This window comes from Canis lupus, chromosome 28 (assembly GCF_048164855.1).
Source record: "Canis lupus baileyi chromosome 28, mCanLup2.hap1, whole genome shotgun sequence".
Taxonomy (NCBI): domain Eukaryota; kingdom Metazoa; phylum Chordata; class Mammalia; order Carnivora; family Canidae; genus Canis; species Canis lupus.
The window spans coordinates 18,208,686-18,230,239 of record NC_132865.1 but is presented as its reverse complement, the minus strand read 5'-3'; the positions used below and the strand labels follow the sequence as shown (position 1 = coordinate 18,230,239).

The window sequence follows — 21,554 nt, the reverse complement described above, 5'->3', positions numbered from 1 at the left end:
TCTCGGGTCTCCAGGATCACGCCCTGGGCCAAAGGCAGGAGCTAAACCGATGAGCCACCCAGGGATCCCCCTAAAAGTATAATAATTAAAGTTCTATGATACTGCTTTGAGAAAAGAATAGAACAATGGAATAATATAAAAGCTCTGAAATCATGTTTATAAATGTATAATATATGATTATATAATTCTGAATATGTTATAATATGTAAGTAATTGTAACATATCTATGAGTTAACTATTCAGTAAGTACTGCTAGATGCCATTTGGAATGAAAAAGATGAGTGAAATATTAAGATAAAAAAACACACAAAAAAAGACATATCTACCTGGTTTTGGAAAAAGGAAAACTAACTGTAAAACAATATAAGAAACCATAAGTATGGATAGATTTGTTAGAAGAGAAATATCTTTAGAATTATATAGAAATACCATTAACCTAAAAATCAAATAATCTATGAACATTATTTTCCATAATTATTACAGACAGGTTTAAATCTAACATATTAAAACTTCATAAATGAACAAGAAAAATTCTCAAAGTTTAATAAAAATGACATATTTAAATGGCATAACTGCATAAAAACCAGCTTTCCTTGAATATTAGCCAGGATGCAAATTATACTGCTAGAACTAAATGGCCCAAAAGGGTTGCTGTGATAAAGTAGAAGTTTATTTCCTTCCCACTTAGCAACCCCTAAGCCCCTGGTCTAGGCTGAATGATTATTTGTGTTTCACATGGTCCCCTGGGGACTGAGATTGTTTCTCTTGAATTGGTTTGCTATCTCCTGGAGCCCAGGTTGGCAGTTTTTTGTGTAAAGGACCAGGTAGCAAATATTGTAGGACTTGGGGGCCATATGATGTCTCTTACAATTAATTCTGCAGTTGTAGGGTGAAAGTGGCCACAGACTATACACAAATGGATATGGCTGTGTTCCAAAAAACTTTATTTACAAAACAGTCGTCTCTGTCATTTTTATGACTCTTGCTGCAGGGCATTGTCTTTACTTGGCCTGGATGAGGCTAAATCACAGGCACATCTGTATTTCAGCTTGCAGAAAGGAGGGAGCATGGAGGATTTCATGCACAATATCTTCAAGCTTAGGCCCATAAGTAGCAAGCTTCACTTATGATCATATTCCATTGGTGAAAACTATAGCTACAGCCAGCTGCTGAGAAATGTGACCTCCAATTCCAAAGTGCCCAATTACTTATCTCTTGCCATCGAGGGAGGATCATATCTAAGGGAATTGCTAGTTGTCACTGCCAAACTGTAGTCATGTAAGTTCAAAATTACTTTAAATTTTATAATAAATGATATAAATAATGATTTTCAAAGAGCAAAAGTGTTTTATTCAGTGTTGACATTATACCATTACTAGTGGGTACAATAATAATTGTTGCAGTTTTAGTAGGTCTCCAACATTCTTTGGTTCTAATACAACCTCAAAGCATTTATTGTCATTACTTTTCAAATGAGTATCTGATTTTTAAAGAGTTTAAAGACTAAAGTATGCAATTAGTGAGTGAGCCATGATTCCATCATAGGCACTCCCATTGCAAAGCCTAAGCTCTGCACTAGTGGATAATGAAAATTAAGACCACTTTTGTGGTGAATACAATGACACTGTGGGTCAAAATTTATGAAGAAATTCATATCATCCGACTTAATTATCCCACTTCTAGAATATTTTTCTGTTTTGAAATAATTAGTGATATTGTCAAAGTAAATACAGTTAATGTACTATCCTATCTTCAAATAATGTTTTCACATAATAATGATATAGGACAATGCTCACAATGTAATACTGTATAAAAATAAAAGATTGAAAATAAATTTTATTTAATTTATCACGATGATAAACTAAGATTGACATCAATGGATTTTCACAATACGGTGGAAAAAAAAATCACACTACAACATTACATATACCATATGTTTTTATTCTCAAAAGTAAGTCTCCAAATAGAGAATAATCTATATAATATACATATATTAAACATGTACACATGCGTATATATGTAAGTGTTTAATATATGTATATGCATAGCATGTATACATATTAATGTATATGCACATACATACATCTATAACTATCTAATGACATACATCTATCTATAACTATCTAATGTAAGAATATATTAAAAATGGTACTTTGGATGATAAAATTATAGGGCTTTTTTAGTTTTCTGTATTTTACAAAATTTTCAATAATAGGCATATATTTTGTTTGGGCATATTTTATTTAAATATCAAGTTCAAGTTAATTAAAATATCAAATATCAAGTTAATTAAAAACTATACTTTCTGACTATTAAGCCTTTGATTTTCTAGTGTTAATAATAATATCTAACATGTTAAACAACTAACCTCTTAAGAAAAACTGATTAAATCAAGTTAATTAAATTTATATAGAATTTATTCTATATATAGACATGTTATTTAAATAATGAGTGCATTGGGCAGCCCAGGTAGCTCAGCGGTTTAGTGTTGCCTTTGGCCAACGGCATGATCCTGGAGACCTGGGATCAAGTCCCACGTTAGGCTCCCTGCATGGAGCCTGCTTCTTCCTCTGCCTGTGTCTCTGCCTCTCTCTCTCTCTCTCCATGTCTCTCGTGGATAAATAAATAAAATCTTAAAAAAAAAAAGTGAGTGTATTGTCCTAGCATATGCATGTCTTTTCATGTGGCTGATTTTATATTTCTATTTTGTTAGCTTTTAGTTGTATATGCCCATTGATGGGCCATTTTATTTTCTTTTTTGGGTTTAATTTCTGCCAGGAAGGGCATATTTATGAATTCCTTTTTATAATTTAATTTAATATTTTAAAATATTTTATTTATTTATTTATTCATGAGACACACAGATAGAGAGAGAGAAGCAGAGACACAGGCAGAGGGAGAAGCAGGCTCCATGCAGGAAGCCAGATGTGGGACTCGATTCCGGGACTCCAGGATCATGCTCTGGGCTGAAGGCAAATGCTAAACCGCTGGCCATCCAGGGATCCCTTTTTTTAATTTTAGTATGTAGCACAGTACCAATAAGATTTCAGCTTAATTAACTGGGCGTTCAGTTTTAGTTGACGGTCGAGTGAATCAGTGGCAAAAATCATTTGAAATGTTTCATCAAATGTTATTTCAAAATAAGTAATATCTTTTAATGAAAGCTCTTTGCCAGACATGGGGCTTGAACTCACAACCTCAAGAGTCATGTGCTCTACCGACTGAGCCAGCCAGACACCCCATCATACTATTTTAAATCTTGAGGAAGGTGACATAACTTATTTTCTAAATCAGGATACTCTTGAGAGTAGCAAGGGAAGCTATTATTAATTATGCTTGGCCAACAGACTGTCACCTGTTCAAGTTTGGGCTACTGGTCATTGTAACAAGGGTTAACTATAACCAATCAAATTGAATTTTAATGTTCAAATGGAAGATTTGCTATTCGGTAATTACAAAGTAATCATAAACCCCTTTCAACATTGCATTTGTGTTAAAACATATTTGATTTTACTGATTCCTTCTATTAGTAATGACATTGCTACCATCTTTATGATCTATTATCTCAAGTCAAAGAGGATGGAGACTATAGGAACTGACTTTTCTTGTTTCCATTTGGGAACATTGATAAGTTTGTTTATAACATAGATGCAACCTAAAATTCAACACTTTACTTTTGTTTTGTTTTTTTTTTGTTTTTTGTTTTTTTTTAATTTTTTTATTTATTTATGATAGTCACATCAGAGAGAGAGAGAGAGAGAGAGGCAGAGACACAGGCAGAGGGAGAAGCAGGCTCCATGCACCGGGAGCCCGATGTGGGATTCGATCCCGGGTCTCCAGGATCACGCCCTGGGCCAAAGGCAGGCGCCAAACCGCTGCGCCACCCAGGGATCCCCAACACTTTACTTTTGAACTCATCAAAAATTTTAATTTTCTGACTCAAAATTATCCATTTCTTAGAATTCTGTATGTTTTCTTTGTTTCACCAGCACTGTATTAGAGAAATAGGATTTTAATTCCTCACGGGGATGGCATATGCTTTATAGAGAATGACAAAGCTGCTTCAAGGTGGAGTTAATTCGCCTTGGAGTTCAATGACCTGCTCCTACAATTAGTCTCTTATCTAGAGTTTCATTATGTGAGCCTCAGCACATAGCTTATCACTGGTCAGACTCCTTTCTTATTCTTGGGGTAATTCAAACCTTCAAAAGCTAAATTTCCAGCTGTAAAACATCCAGAGTGGTTGTTAATGAAGACACATGTCACCCTTTGTATAAGTTCGGGCTTTTCAAGTATCTTTCCTTTAAAATTATACCATAAAAACCTTGACTTTATTTTTTAAGTGTTAAAAGAAAGAAGTATATGCATAGTTTCCCTATGCACGTGTTTCATTTTTTGAGTAATAGGCCATGATTTTATACCTAGGTTAAATTATTTCCATCCTTTATTATTGTTATCAATGAAGAAATTCATGATCTGTGAAGATTTCTGAGCATATGACTTATTATTAGAAAAATAACTTAGAATTACAGGGATTGTTATAGGAAAGAGAGAAAAAACTTAGTATAGCCTTATGTTTGCCAAAAAGTTTTTAGACTTTAAGAGGGAATTTATGCAATATTGTTTCCTCATAGGATGCATAGAATGTTATGCAGTGACTGACGGAATAAAATATTAGAGGCCCAGTGTGATCATGCAGCTTCATTCCCAAATTTTCCTGGCTTTATATTTTCATAGCACTTTTTCTGCTCATTTATTGAATCTATATTATCTTGAATGATATGTCTATACATTTGCCTTCCACTTGAATGAGGGATCTATGAAGGCACCTTCAATTATTATTCATTATAATTCTTAATCACATTGCCTACTCTGTATTAGGCCTTTAATAGACATGTTTAAGATAATTAATAAAGAAATGAATGATTATATAGGGGTTTTAATGTTCAAATGGACCATTTCGGGTTGAAATTGTAGCTCACAACCATCCACCAGGGTAGCGGTATGTCAGGCCTCTTGAATTTAAGTTTTCTATACCCTATACCACCAGCCCGTCCTGATATCTGCAGCCTCATTCCTACTCCAGGACTATAGGTTATGTCTTGTTTTGTTCCTTGCTGGAAGCAAAATAGCACAGGAACTAATAATACTGATTTGGGCCTTCTGGAATTAAGTGATTGATCTGCCTCAATCACAGGCAAGTTATTTCATATTTCTGATCTTAATGTTTTATGGTTTTTTTTAATGAAGAAAGTAATGTATATCACATGTGATAATACTGAGCATTAAGTAAAATGTGTATTAAGTCATTAGTACATTTACTAGTACATCCTCACTTATCCTCTTGTTCTCCAGCCACATTGGTCTACCTGAAGCTTCCAGAATACACAGATTGTTGGTGCTTTGGTGTTTTTCTGTGCTCTACACAGAAGCCCTTTTCTCCCCAGTTATTTTTGCTAGGTCTTTTCCTAAATGTCAAATTCTGAGAGAGCTCTTATCTAATCAGCCTATCAAAAATAGCCCTAATCATGCTGTCATCTCATCTTGTTTTATCTCTCTTAATTGTACTTAGCAGTCACTGACATTTTAATATGTATATTTTGTATGCCTCTCTTGCTTACAAGAATAAGGTGCATGAAGGCAGAGACTTTGCCCTCTTTATTCACTGCTCTAGCTCCAGTACTAAGGAGAAAACTTAGTCTATTACATCATGAAACACCTATTTTTTGACTGAATGGAAGGAATTGTATAAGAAAATGCTGCTATTAAGAATCAAACTATTAAGGAGGGCACGTTTTGTGATGAGCACAGGGTGTTGTTTGTAAGTAATGAATCACTGAATTGTACTCCAGAAACCAATATTGCACTGTAGGTTAACTAAGTAAAATTAAAAAAAAAAAATCAAACTACTTGGAAACACTTGTGTATATGCATATTACTATAAGTGTTAACATTTTGTAGGGAATAAGATTGTCAATTATATATAAAAAATGAGATATAGGTCTTGAGTTCTTCCCTATTTCAGCCACACCCATGCTTTTTGTGCAATAAGTCCTTAAATGCATTTTTCTATCTCATCAAAACCCAAACAAATAACTCATCTTCCAAATTAAGTATATCAACCCTCAAAACAGTAAAACACTAAGTTTTTAGGAACTTGACTTCCTAAAAAAAAATGGACACTGGACTACACAGTCTATTTGAGAACACAAAATGTGATTTTTGAGAACATAAAATTTATTAACTTTTTTAAACCTAAGTGATATATTTCATGTAGTTCTTCCATCTGTCTCTATTAAGAGTTGTATTTGGTAATAACATTGCTTCTAGATGGATAGGAGGGGATTAATAATTAAAAATTAAGTTTCATAAAATGTTGGTATCTTTAGTTACACACATATCCAATTGCTACAGTCAATGTGGTGAGTAATGTTCAAGTATTTATGCTCTAGAGAACAATTAAATGATTTGCTACAACCTGGTGTTATGAATGAACATAGAGAACTATAATTTTTCCGGGTAGTTGATCTTAAAGTATAGCAAAATGAAATATGCAAGTAATTAAAGAAAATGTTTTACTAACATTTATCTTGATAAATTATTTCAGTTCTACGTTTCATTTTGCAGACACATCTGCAATGCCATTGAATTAGTGAAATAACTGAAAAGCTCATAAAAGTGATAATTGCTTTTATATTTTTGAGCAAGATGTTAAAAAGATTTTTAAAACTAACCATAATGCTCTATTAACAAAAATTCTTCAATAAGTTACTTTTGTTGTAGGGGCACCTGGGTGGCTCAGTCTGTTAAGCGTCCAACTCTTGGTTTTGGCTCAAGTCATGATCCCATGCATCGTGGGATGGAGCCCCATGTCGGGCTCCGCAGGGAATCTGCTTGAGGTCTCCTTCTGTCCTTCCCCCCACTCTCCATCTCTCTCTCTCAAATGAATAAATAAAGCTTAAAAATATTAGTAGTTGCAATGTTTGCATATTTTCCGTATGCAAACTTATTTAATCTTATCTTCAAAAAACTAAACCGAAACCAAAGCAAAAAAAAGATCCTAATTGAATATGGTTATAGCTCTATGGGATTAGGTATTCTAAGTCAGAACTGGTTACAGTGAGTTGTGTGGACTTTTCCACCTAGTGAGCATCATTGTCTGAGTGCTTATGGGAACCGTAGAGTGCCTCTTATCCAGGACTTCTTTGTCTAGAAATACTCAAAATTTTACAAACTTGTCCAGAGCCTCATGTATCTAAAAAACTCATTTTCTACACTTTGAGGATCTTATTTTCTGTGTAAGATCGTAGTTGAATTATTCAAAATTCAACATAAATATTATTAGGAAAAAAGGAATGTATAGAGTTAATATTGAATACATTGCGCCACCTACTAAGAATGAGGTTACAAATGTTTGAGGGTGGTATGATATATAATACAACTCAAGAAGGGACTTATGGGGTTACTCTAAGAATTTGCTGATCTGTCATATTTGAGATTTTTTTTTTAGAGGGGGGCAGAAGGAGAGGGAGAGAGAAGAAATCTTAAGCAGGCTCCATGCCCAGCATGGACTTGGGGCTTGATCCCACAAAGCTGAGATCATGACTTGAACTGAGATTGAGAGTTGGATCTTTAACTGACTGAGCCATGCAGGCATCTCAAGATTTTTTAAAAATCTTTTTTCTATTTCCTTGAGAGCATACTCCTGTGAAAAATATAACTGTGTTTTATTGGATTACTTAGTTTTCATTTTAAGTTTATGTTTGCTATTCTACTTTATCTGGGCCATTTTTATGTCTAATTCCTTTTTTAAAAAATGGAGCATATCCCAGTGGGCATGGGCATGGAGCCTTCCTAAGATTCTCTCTCTGTCTCTCTTTCTGTCTCCCCCCCCCCCATCACTTGCTACTCACATGTGCTCTCTCTCTCTCCAAAAAAAAAAAAAAAAAAAAAGGAGTATAAGGAATTGACAATTGACTTCAGTATTTACTTAGAAAGTATAAGAAATGCAGTTCTTACCATTCTTACCAGGTTGGTAATCAAAATCTCTTCCTTGTATTGTGAAGGTAAAATAAACACTCTATATGCAAGCCACATGGAATAAAGAATCTATTTTTAACCAGTTGATGTTTTTAGTATTTATCAAGTCTAATATATCCAGAAGATCCATTGACTAATTAATTTAGTCATTTACCAAGTATGTTGTATTCAGAGCAGATTCCAAAGCTCCATATTAGTAACAATGGACTATTCTGCATTGTAAAGAGAATACATGTGCATCAGTTTTCATGAGGAAGGACCATGTATCTCTCACATGTCTATTCATCTAAGAGGAAGTGAGAAGATGAGGATGTGTATTAATTCTTGCCACCCTTCCCCTTTTTTATTTTTTTTTAAAGATTTTATTTATTTATTCATGAGAGACACAGAGAGAGAGGCAGAGACACAGGCAGAGGGAGAAGCAGGCTCCATGCAGGGAGCCCAACGTGGGACTCGATCCTGTGTATCCAGGATCAGGCCCTGGGCTGAAGGCGGCGCTAAACCACTGAACCACCTGGGCTGCCCACCCTTCCCCTTTTTTAGTGTAATAAGGTAGCCTTGATTTATCAGGTAGTTTTATGTGATCTCCTTTCTTGGCCTTAAGATAGAAGGGAAGTTGGTGCCCACCATGGGCTGTATATTTTATGCCTATCCCCCACTATACCCCTGCGGTAAATCTTTCTTTAAGTGAAAAAACTGAAGTTGTCCAGAATCAGACAAGTAGCAGAGCCAGAATTAAAACCTGGGTTTATGTGACTCTAAAGTCATTCCCTTAGATTTTACCATGAGTTATTTGAGGAAAGAGGAAAGAGGCAATATCTTAGGTTGAAACTTTCATGGAGCATCACAAATAACATTAAATCTAATAGGTCGATCTTCTGTGTGCGTTAGAGAATACCTCTGAGAAGGTATGTGGAGCATTTGGGGTGAAGGAGTGGTGGCAGCTGGGTTGGTGGCTACTCAGGTCTTGCTCAGCAAAGGGGTATTTATTCTTGGGAGCATTACCATAGGGTAGAGTAGGCTCCTTTCTGGAGATGAGGGAAAGCAGCATCTAAGATCTGATGGAGTAAAGGCTTGATTTGCTGGAGGGAGTGGTTAGAAAGAGCATCTGTATGTGAAATTAGATTCGTGGTCAAAGTGAATGGAGATGTGAACTCAAGAGATGACTGTGAGCTCATGGGCCCTAAGCAGTTCCAGGGGGAGCCTGGCATCAACACTGGACTGGGTTCAAAATAGGATGATTAATTAATTGAGAATAGTGACCATAGCAAAGAAACATTCATCATGAGAGAGTTGAAATTTTTAAGAAAATTAAAATTTGTCATTAATAAGCTGCAGAAACTAGGTTTTCCTTCCTAAGGAATTATCAAAATGAGTTTGTGACAGATGTAGTATACAGAATGAAAGACCTGCTATATTTTTAAAAAATACAAATCTATATACACTTTGTAAGTATATATACATACTTACAAATGCATGTGTGTTTATGTGCATACATATATGTGTATATATTGTATGAGGTGATGGCCATTTTCAGTAGAGAACAAATTAGAGAATGATAGTAATTTTAAGGAAAATATAATGAGCTGTTAATTATGTTTTAAGACTAGCCTGGGCACTGGTAGGTGGTTAGGATTAGAAATATAAATTTGGGAGGTAATAATAATAGTAGCAGCTCCTACTGTTCATAAGGTTCCTGAATTAATGTGTATATAGGTAAACATGATAAAATTAAAGACCAGGTCTTGCATTAAGGGTGGGAGAAAAATGTATAATCTAACTAAAAGAGATGAGGAAGGAAGAAATAAGCAAGAGAAAGAAGACCAATGTATGTTTGTGTTTAAAGAGCTAGACTTTATCTACTTCTAACAGAAAATAGTTGTCAAAATGAGAGAAATCTTGAGAACAAAGAGACACTCCAACTCATTTTTAAAGCTTATTTTTCCTAAGGGAACAGGAATCAAATTTTAATGATTTCCACTGGAGACAAAACAAAAACAACAAACAACAAAACAAAAGCAAATAAACAAAAATCGTGTTCCGATTTTGACATATATATATATTTCTACACTATCCTGTTCTTTGGAGGTTGAGGAATTGTGTCTTCTTTCTTCATTTCCTAAATGCCATATGTGTAGTATATTTATTTAATCGAATTTACACCTTCATTGGAAGCAGCAATAACTTCCACTTACAGGTTGGCATTTAAGGGGCAGAGTTCGTGTTGCTTCAGCGTTGTAACTGGGTCAAAGTTAAGAACAGTTTTAATCTCACGTATGCTTTTTAAATCAAAAGTGAAAGCTAAAGAGAATAATGAATTTCATTCTTACACTCATTTTCCTAATGACTTTCTGAGTTTTTTCACTACTCCTTAACAGATATGATACTAATGAAAAAAGTTGTTTATCTTAAAATATGTATTTTTAAGAAACAATAATGGTTTCTATCTTAGGTAAACATACCATTTTAACTATATTCAAAATACAACAATACAAAATATTGGGCATTTTTAAATTTTTCTCATTTCATTTTTATTCACTTATAATGACTACATCTGTTTGACAGTCACTCAACAAATATCTATCTATCTACCCATCTATCTACCTATCTGTCATCTCTCTGTCATCTTCCTCATTCTTCTAGGCTAAGTGGGATTATATAAGGAAACATAATTCCTACCTCCTGATAGGAAGGAGCTTCATAGTAGCTGGGCAAATAACATATAAAATTGAATAGAATTTAGGATAAATAATAATACCAAGTATGTCTTGTAACAATATACGGCCATATCCCTAGTCAGCAGGATATTCGTAAAGTATCATGAGTTCTTAGGAAGGAAAGATCACTGTGGACTGTCAAGAATATGAAACCTAATATATGTGCAGAATTTTAAACTTGTGCCTGAATTGTTCTCATTATGTAGAAAAAAATTCTGATTTCTCTGTGCTATATGAATAAACAATATAAAATATGATCAGGAAACTAGTAGGAACATGAAAAAAATATAGTTGTTTTGTTGGGTGATAGGATTCTGGGTAATAAAATATTTATTCTAGTTGTCACTTCAAAATCTTGCTTGTGTAGTGGTGTTTATAAATGAACTGTGTACTTTGGCTTCGCGTAAGCAAAAAGAGGTAAACTCTGCTATGTCCTTGTGTAAAATCAAGGAGCTAATTCATACATATGTTCATTCAGGAAATGTTTGTTCATTTATGCATTTAATCATATACATGTTTATTCATACCTCCTGTCTTAGTTCAAGCTGCTCTAACAAATTACCAAAGACTGGGTGCCTTAAACAACAAACAGTTGTTTCTTATAGTTCTAGAGGCTGGAAGTCCAGGACCATGGTGCCAGCATGGTTGGGTTCTGGTTGAAAACCCTCTTCTGGGTTGCAGACAGATGATTTCTTGCTGTATCCTCACATGGCAGAAAAAGAACTATTGAGTTCTCTGCCCTCTTCTCCTAAGGACATTAATCCCATTCATAAAAACCCCACCTTCATGACCTAGTTACCTCCCAAAGGTCTCACCACTAAATACCATCAAGTTGGGATTAAGGTTTCAACACACACATTTTGGGGAAGCATATTCCATCCATTTGGGGAGTCCTCTCCTATCCATTGGAGTGATTCAGACACTAATGACGTGATGTCAGCATGGACAGGCATTTATCTTCAGAATGCTGAAGCAGTCTGGAAAAGCTCCCCATTTCTGGAATGTTACTCATACACGTGTGTGTGTGTGTGTGTGTGTGTGTGTGTGTGTGTGAGTGTGCTGTCATATATGTATATGAAACTCTATAAGCATTTGACGAACACCTACTAGTCTCATACAGGATATGGGGACTTTGTTTGGTGATGTCTGATACTCATTCTCACATTCCAGAAAGGAAATACCCAAAGCAAAAGTTTACTTAGTCCAAAGCTAAATAAGTGCAAGATTTGCAAGATCTTTTGGTTGATATCAGTAATGGTTCCCTGGGGTGCCTGGGTGGTTCAGTCCGTTAAGCGTCCCAACTCTTGATCTCAGCTCAGGTCTTGATCTCAGGGTCCTGAGCTCAAGCCCTCATTGGGCTCCATGCTGGGAGTAGAGACATTATTATTATTATTAGTTATAATAATATTTATGTTGATGATGATAATGATGATGGTTCCCTAAAGAAAGGTTTTTCAGATAATGTAAGACATGTTTTAAAGGGTGCACATTGGGATGCCTGGGTGGCTCAGTGGTTGAGTGTCTGCCTTTGGCTCAGGGCGTGGTCCTGGAGTTCTGGGATCCAGTCTTACATCGGGCTCCCTGTGGGGAGCCTGCTTCTCCCTCTGCCTATATTTCGCTGCCTCTCTCTGTGTGTCTCTCATGAATAAATAAATAAAACCTTTAAAAATAATTATTTTTTTAAATTTTTATTTTTAAATAATAAAAATAAAAAAATAAAAAAAAACAAAAAAAAAGAAAAATAAATAAATAATAAAAATAAATAAATAAAGGGCTGCACATACCAGTGAAAAACTATACACTATGGAATAGGGGGAATCATGTAGTAAATCATTTTTCCTTAGTCACATTTTAAACTTTTTAGAATGATTTTGCTTTTTAGTAAGAATTCGCCTATTTGTGACACCCCTTGGATAGAAATTAACTAGCTCAATGTTATGATACAGTACACAGAAAGTTTAATATGTGGCATCTGAGCAAAAACCTCTTTAAATACACTGTGAGCACAAAGAATTCCTGAAAAACGACTGGTATCTAAATGGTTTGAAAAAGTTACTATAATTCCCTACAGGCGCAGTTAATGAAGGCAGTACCTATCCCTATATTGAAAAGATGGACATGGTTTTCAAATATAGTCAATTTATGTGGAGAGACAGAAGATACTTATTTCCTTTAATCCAGTTTACCATTTAATCTATAAATGCAAACCATGTTAAAGGATGCTTGAAAAAAATAAACTTGAAAGTCAACATTAACCTCCCAAGGACCAGCTGAAGGTGCTCCAAAGACAATAAAAGCAAAATTTCATTATACAGACTTCAAGTGGGTTTTTTAAAAAATACCAAGCCTTTCCAACTAAAATGATGAATGCTGTTCTGATTCTAATTGACAAGTATTATATAAAAAAGAGTTCTTGCCTTCGTTCTTATCAAAACTGTGGGGATTTCCAATGATAGGACAATATTATGTGGGTGGAAACTTCTCAGAAGAATAGAGAACTTATCAGTATTTACTTAAGTTCTATTACATTCAGAGCCATAAAAGCAACTACGCTCATAAATTTATAGCCAGTCAAGGATATTGCCTCTTCCCCCAAAGAGGCTAGATATTAAAGGAGTACAGTGAATGAGCTCAAATCATGAAGTGGTTTCAATATTGGAACAGTTTTCCTCCTTCATATTTCAACTTGTAGCCAATATGCTATGAAAAATCACTGGCTAGCTAACTTTGGGGCTTTGGAAGCAAAAAAACAATCTTAACCCTTTTTTTCTTACAGATTTTATTTTTCTTCCATAATTGGTACGTAATAATAGTGTTTGCCCATGAATGAGCTCTAACCGTAGGTGCGTGATCACCCTACTTGCTTTTTATAATTTCAAATTTGTAGATAAAGATGTTCATAGAGGTTAAGAAGCTTGCCCCAAATCATAGCAGAAACAAGACATAAGCCCAGATCTTTCTGATTTTGAAGCTAGTCTAGGATTAGCTTCCTATTTCTGCTGTAACAAATTACCACAAACTGAGTGGCTTGAAATAGCATATATTATTTTATATGTTTTTGTTTTTTTGTTTTTGTTTTTTTTATAACACAAGAAGTCCCAAAGAAGTCTCCTTGGACTGAATTTAAGATTCAAGAGGGCTGCATTGCTCTGGAGACTGATGGAGAATCTATTTCCTTACCTTTTCCAGCTTCTAGAGTTTTTCTCTACTCCTTGGGGCTCGTGGCCCCTTCTTCCATCTTCCATCTTCCAAGCTAACAATCCGATCATTCTAATCTCTATTTCTGTCACCACATCCCCTTTTCTAACTCCTCTGACTCCCTGTTCCATATTTTAAGGACCCTTCTGATTGCATTAGGCCCAGCTGGCTTTTTCAGGATATCAGGATATTCACCCTCTTTTTTTTTTTTTAAGATTTTATTTATTTATTCATGAGAGACACAGAGAGAGACAGAGACAGAGACAGAGACAGAGACAGAGATACAGCCAGAGGGAGAAACAGGCTCCAGGCAGGGAGCCCGACGTGGGACTGGATCCCGTGTCCCCAGGATCATGCCCTGGGCTGAAGGCTGCGCTAAACCTCTGAGCCACCCGGGCTGCCCTATTCACCTTCTTTTAAGATCCTCAACTTAATCACATCTTCCTAGTCACTTTTGCCATGTAAAATAACATATTTGGAGCTTCCAAGGATTAGGACATTTTTGGAGGCCATTATTTTGCTTATTGCAGAAGCTAAGGAAGATATAGATAAACATAGTACAGTTGTGTGCAGATTAATATTAATAAAATTAATGTTAATATATTGATATTATAATTTAGTAGACCATATATAATCAGTAAGATTAATAATCACTAAAATGACTATGCTAGTATAATATAATAGAAGTAGTTTGGGACAGATAAATCCTTGCTCCATCATTTACTAACCTCAGATAAATCTCTTAGTGCTATTTCTTTAGAGTCAATACGCTGGTAAAATTATACCAAATTTTATTCTGTAGAACAAATAAAAACATATTTAAACACTTACCTGGTAGGTGTTTAACAAATGCTTGTTTCTTCTCCCTTATTTTTAGAAAATAACAAAGAGAAAATGGTTAAAATAGTACATGCTGCATGCAAATATCACAAGTACTGAGTAATAACAATTAAACCTGCAAAATCTGTTTATTTTCTAAATATGTTTAACATTCTGTGTCAGCCTTATTTTTATTTAAGAAATAATATTGTGCTACCCCTCCCTTTTTTTCCTCTCATATTCAATGCCTGCATTTTTTTTCCTTATAATGTTAAATTTGGGCATTCGAATTAATTCATTAGCCTGATGATGGCTTCTTCTCATACCATTTTAGGTACTTATTTTTTTAAGATGAAAGTTTTTTTTATTGTTTTAAGTGTACAGCTAGTAGTTTTATGGGACATGAATTCTGAGTCAGTCTTTTAAAAATTACTTTTTTTGATTAATCACAATCATGTTACAGGATGGTTAGAATTAATAAGTTCTCTCTCTGCCTTGTCTTTTCTTTCTTCTCAACAATTTTTCTTTCTTTTTTTTTTTTTTTTCTCAACAAATTTTCAGGGCAACTCCTAACTGTTGCTTTTTAATTCTTTTCTGTTGGAGTGCTACTCTATAATTCTTGATCACATGCCCCTCGACTTTAAAATAGTATTATTGACTCCTGCTCTGAAAGTTGAGGATGTGTCCCCCTTAACTTACCCCATCTCTCCTAGCCCTTCCTTTCAATATTTGACATTTTTATTTTTCGTTTTGTTCTTTTATTGATTACTTTTATAACTTGAAATAAAAGTTAAAAATTAATTTCTTTTTCCAGCAAGTCTAGACTCTTAATTTTTTAAGACAAGTTATTATTACTTCTACTAATTTCTTCACCTTTTCCTTCCTCCTGTGGCTTACTTTTGGTCAGCTAAACTTTTATGTTCTCAAGCTTATTTATATTTATATTTTTTTCTTTCAGTAACCACCACCAAGTCTTCCTCTTTTTTTGTATTTATATTGATTCTAAAAGTTGGAAACGTGTAAATAATGTTGGTAGTCCACAAGTACCGTCTAAAGCTGAGGCTATACTTAACTTGGATATCGGTTCATCCCCAGAAACCTAAGATACCCTTGGAAAAAAGTTAACTGTGCTCAAATGATTCTTTCTTTTGTTTATTAAGCTCAATTGCTTGAAATCATTCTAAATTTACATTTGCTTTACATCTGGGCTTTAACTTTTCAGACAGGTTTGTTCTTAACCCTGAAATTTCAAATTATGTTTCTTTTTGTTTCTCAATTTGCTCTTACCTTACCCTCATTTTTTTTTTTAACCCTCAATGCCTATTGTTGTCTCAGATTTTCTTCCCCCAAAACGTCCCTTGTGGAGCTCTACATATTTTTGAAAATCTCACAACGCAACACAATTGGAGGATTTCAAAAGATGAGTGTGGGCCTTTTTTCATCCTTTGACTTGAGATCCCCATGGGCCTGTTCAATTTTGAAGCTTATATTCTACTTTAGTATGGGAGATATATTCTAGTTTTTTTCTTTTTTTTTTTAATGATTACTTCTTTCCCATTTCTTTGTTTTCATTTTCTCTTCCCGTTTCTGTTAGTTGGACCTCCCAGGTTAGTTTTCTTTGTCTCTCTGTATTTTTATTCTTTTTTCTTCATTTGTTCTTTACATAAGAAATATTTTTATTGCTTACTTTTTAGGCTTCTGATGCACTTTGTATTTTGGTTATTATGTGTTTAATCTCTAGGATCTCTTCAGTTCTATAATTATTTCTATTATTTATTTTAATATTTTTAATCTATAAAATATACCATACATGCATAAAAGCAAACAAAATATTATTTTCAAGACTGTCTTGGCTGTTCTTATTCTTTTGAACACCACATAGATATTTAGAATGAGCTTATTAATATTCACTAAAAATCATGCATGAATTTTCATTGAAATGCAATAACCTTACCAATAAATATGCAAAGTCCTTGATTTATAGAGTCATCTGTTGATACTGTCTTCAACTTTGGGATTTTCTGCATAAAATCATTATATATGTTCTATAAGTACACTATGCTTTTATAGAAATCAGTCTTAAAAAAATACAAAAAGAAATCAGTCTTTAGAAAAAAAAATCACACCCCTGTTTTCTTTACTCTGAGGTAAAGGAAAACCTGTATTAGTCAGTGATTGCTACACTAATGCTGCATAACAACAAGAAGCCATAAAATGCTCAATGACTTACTCTTTATTTTTATACTCTCAAGGGTGTTAATAGGATTGATCTAGGCTAGGCTCTTTTGGATTAGGGCTAAACCACAGAGTTCGGATTATATTTCAGGTCTGAAGTACAGTTGAAGGGACAGTGGATAGAGGGGCATATTCTTTGGCAGATGACAGGCACACAAGACAGCAAGCCAAGCCATGAAAACAAAGTTTCTGTTGCATGATGTCCACTAACATTCTATTAGTCAAAGCAGTTTCATGGCCAACCTCAACATTAGTTGGTGGGGAAGTATACTCCACTCACAGCACAGGCACTGTAAAAGTACCTAGCACAGGGTGTGGTTGTATAATCCTAGTGTAAGAAACTGAATAATTGGGACAATAATCCAATTTATATCAGAAGGAAAGTATATGAATATGAGTATTCTTGGTATATATGATTTTTTGTTTGTTTATTTTGCCATTAAAAACTTCCTCAAGCTCTTTTTTTTTAAGAATTTCACTGATAAGATTAAAACGTTACTCATTGACTTGTTATATAAGTAGCCACTTTACTGAAGAGAAAGGGCCACTTATACTCTCTCATTAGTATGAGACCTGTGTTCAAACTATCCAGTGAATATTCCTCAGTATGACCAGTATTTTCACTAACTCTTTATTTGCCCAAATCCTATTGCCCTTCAATTTCCAATCTTCAGATCTCTCCGAGTTATGTGTTGGTATTTCTTCTTTCTCATTCCTCCATCCACTTGGTGAACAGGTCCTGTCAGTTCCAACTCAACATACCTTTCAAATCCACTGACTCAATTTTTATTCATTAGAATTTTTCATCTGCAACCAAGAGTTTTACCCTCACAAACATTTGGAGTCAGAAACATCTTTAACAAGAGAATTCTGAGAATGTCCCATGTTTAGAGGCCTCAACTGCTAGAACCTTGGCTCTCCACTGACTACAGGATAAAAACTGGATGTCTTTAGAACAGCATTTAAAGCTCTTTATAGCTTAGTCTCAATATTTTTCTCTCCTGAGGAACATTCAGTTTCCATCTCTCCTCATCCACCACTCAAATCTATATGGAATGCTGACTTTCAAACTCTTTACTCTTCTAGATGACTTTCTCACTGTTTCAACTATCATCCACTGTCTTCTACACTCAATAAGTCATTCACCATGCAGAGCCAATTCAGACATCATTTTTGCTCTCAGGCTTTACCTGACCCAGTCAGTGTTCCTCTGGGGAATTTTATCCCATTCTACCGAAATACTCATTTAAAAATTTCTCTCTTGGATTCTTTACTTTTGATTATAAATGTATAAAAAAATTCTTACAAAAACCAGGTGACATATACAGAAGAAAATAAAGTCTGTAATAATCACTGTTCTCCTCTGCTTAAGAGAATACAGTTAATAATTTGGTACTGTTTTGTTTTAAAGGTCAGTTGGCTTCATTTAACAACATGGCAGAGGCATTTTTTCAATTACATCTCATTGTAAAAAATTAATTTAGCTATTTCTCTCTCACCCTAGATTGTTCATTCCTCCAAGGAGCATCTATTCTCTCGTAATGCCTTATTTCCAGTAAACAGTGCAATGTCTGGCAAATAGGAGACATTTAATTAATAGTTTTGTGAATGTTAAATGAAATGGGAATATGTTTCTAAGTCCAAATATCTCAATGAATCAAAAAAAGTTTATTAACTACAGTCAATGATAAATTCTAAAAATGGTGGTATTTTACTAATGTCAATACATCTTGTTTTATCAAAATATCATTTTTTGGGACACTGGCACTGTGGCAAGGCAATAATTATGTTGTAATTGTTTGTCAATCCTATCTTCCCCTGTTTTGATGGTTGGAAATTTTTTACCATAAGGAATTCAGTCACATAAGGCTTTAAATATTGATCAAATAATGCTGCAGCCTAAATACTGGAAAGGATTCACAGGGTTAAATCATTCTAGTCCTTCTTTTTTCTTCCCCCTTTTAAAGAAATGTAACTCTATTGTCTGATCTCCTTATGGTCCTTGTCACAACTGTATGGCTTTTAATCACTCATACATTCAGTGAGTTACTGCACTGCTGGAACCTTAATAATGTTCTAGTTTGTTTGGATGATCTTCCTGATAAGGTCCTGACAATCTCTCAGTATAATGGGAAGACAATCAAAATAAAAAATGCTCTAAGAGTTCAGGTAGTAGAGCATGCTATTATTTTTCACAGAGTGCAAGGATATTAAAATACTGACTTCCATGCCTTTGATTGAGTTTGTGATGAAATTCAAGAAAAATTGAAAATTTGAATTATTCTACTGCCAGTAGGGACTGTATATCATGAGCAGAAAGCAGGCATATATAACCAACTGTTGTATCATAATCTCAAGAGTGTCAGATTGTCCTTCTTTTATAGGAGTTTCTGTAGTGTGTCTAGGCAATTAATTCATTATATAGCTCTTTTATATTTGCAGTTACCACATGGAATTTTACAAAAATATCAAATGTCAACTTTACTGCACATTGTTTGAATAAATAATAATAATGATGATAGAGTATTTCAGATTTTTCAAGGTGCTTTCCATTAAATTATCTCATTTAAACTCACCAGACCTCTTAAATAAGCAGTGGAATTATAATTCTCTGCTTGCTCCCTCCTTTCTGGCTCCTTCCCTCCTACTGTTTCCCTATTTCTCTTTCTTTCTTTTAAAGGAGAAAATTTGGTATATGGGAAGAGCACAGAATATAAATTCAAGCATTTAATCCCATTCTTGCTCCCATTGAATTATTTGGCATTGGGAAGATCACTTTCATTTCTTAGAACCTTGGTTTCCTAATTGGCAAAATAAGAATAATGCAGAACTATATACCTCAAAGTTGTGAGGATTAAAATGAAATATAGGAAACATAAAAAAAAAAAACAAAAAGCAAATGCAATGTCCTTGTTAGGTTCTTTTAAAGGGAGCTTGGGATAATGGAAGAGAGAACATTTTGGCCACACTGCTTTTTAATTATAGTACTTGATCAAGTGATCTAACCTTCCTGAGCTTCATTTTTCTCATGTATAAAATGGGCCTAATAATTCCTATCTTGTGAAATTATTAATAGAAAAAATAAGGAAACATATATACTGTTCCTAACACAGTTTTTGAAACATTGTATTGTATAAACTCTTAAAAATTGTTTGTCTTCCATCTTCCCTCTTTCCTACCTTATTTCTTCCTACTTTATTCTTCTTCCTCCACTTCAACTTGTATGGCAGGGAAAATGGAGCACATGATTGCAAAATCCTGAGATTGAATAATTAAAACATTTTTTAGCATCAAGACTTTTCTCTTTTTCAAATAATATTGTAAGCTGCAGTTGAGAAAAGAGAAGGGGATTCAAGTCCCCATGCCCCTCTTTTGAGTGAAAACCCTTCCTCTCATGTCGTAAAGCCTGCCTTGAATCCTGAACACTTTTCACAGTAGAATTTGAAAACCACTGTTATAGTGCAACCTCTTCATTTTACAGATGAGGAAACTGAACTTGAGAAAAGTTGAGTGACTGGCCTAAACTTGCAAAGCTGGTAAGTGGCAAGCTAAGGCTAGAACTCATTGTGTTTTCACTTTGCCCCATTGTTCCCCTTACTAAGTGATGGTACAGAGTGCAGATATGTATAATTAAGATCCCTCTCTTGAAGGATAGTACAGTCTATTTGTGGAGGTGGAATTTAGATTAAAAAGTTGAAGAAATGTAAAGTGGCATGATATAGCTATGAAATAGATGGAATAGGTAAATACTTCAAGAATAGAGGAACATGAATGATCATTGTCTTTTGGGATGGACTCTACAAGCTCCAGGAGAGCAGGCTGTTTTTGCTCATTGTCATTTTATTCCCAGTGCAGACAGAAATGCCTGACTTCCAATAAGACACTATTACTTGTTATTTTGAATGAAGTGAATAGATGGGGTAATGAAGTATATAATCAAGTCAAACTTAGAAAAAGTCCAGGGATTTACAAAATATAGGTAAGGGTGTTTAAACTGTGGGTTGCTCTTCATTCTTGTGCGATGAAATAAATTTGGTGGATCATGATTTACATGTAAAAAGTTCCAGTGTCATTATGCCATGAAGATTGTTTGGATTTATATGTGATACTGACATATAACATGTTTAGATTTTTAAAATTTTTATTTACTTATTTATTTGAGAGAGAGAGCGAGAGAGCAAGAGAGAGAGCGAGATGGCAAGAAAGAACATGAGCAAGTTGGAGAGGGAGAAGCAGGTTCCCTGTGAGCAGGGAGCCCAATGTAGGGCTCTATCACAGGACTCTAAGATTATGACCTGAGCTGAAGGTAGCCACTTAACTGACTGAGCTACCCAGGCTTCCCATATAATATATATGTTTAATTGTGTGTATACTTGGTCACAATTTATGTCTCACTTTAGGTCATGGTTTAAAATGTTTGAAAAATACGGTTTTAGACAAAGGAAACACTAAAGTTTGAGGCAGGCATATAAATGTTTTGTGGAAGAATAGTAACTTTAACAGAGTTACTAAGTCAGAGGTGAAAAGAATAGTGAAATCAAGATG

The 21,554-nt window shown here is 34.4% G+C and overlaps 1 protein-coding gene across 4 annotated transcripts in view; it reads left to right on the top strand.

Annotated features, from left to right (window-relative positions):
• The window catches only part of HNF4G (hepatocyte nuclear factor 4 gamma), a 121,480-nt gene that overhangs the window by 28,034 nt on the left and 71,892 nt on the right, over positions 1–21,554 (top strand). For all 4 annotated transcript variants that reach the window (XM_072804172.1, XM_072804168.1, XM_072804169.1 and 1 more), the window contains exon 2: positions 20,491–20,545. The gene's annotated coding sequence lies outside the window, so the exon portion shown is untranslated. The remainder of the gene's footprint in view (positions 1–20,490; positions 20,546–21,554) is intronic.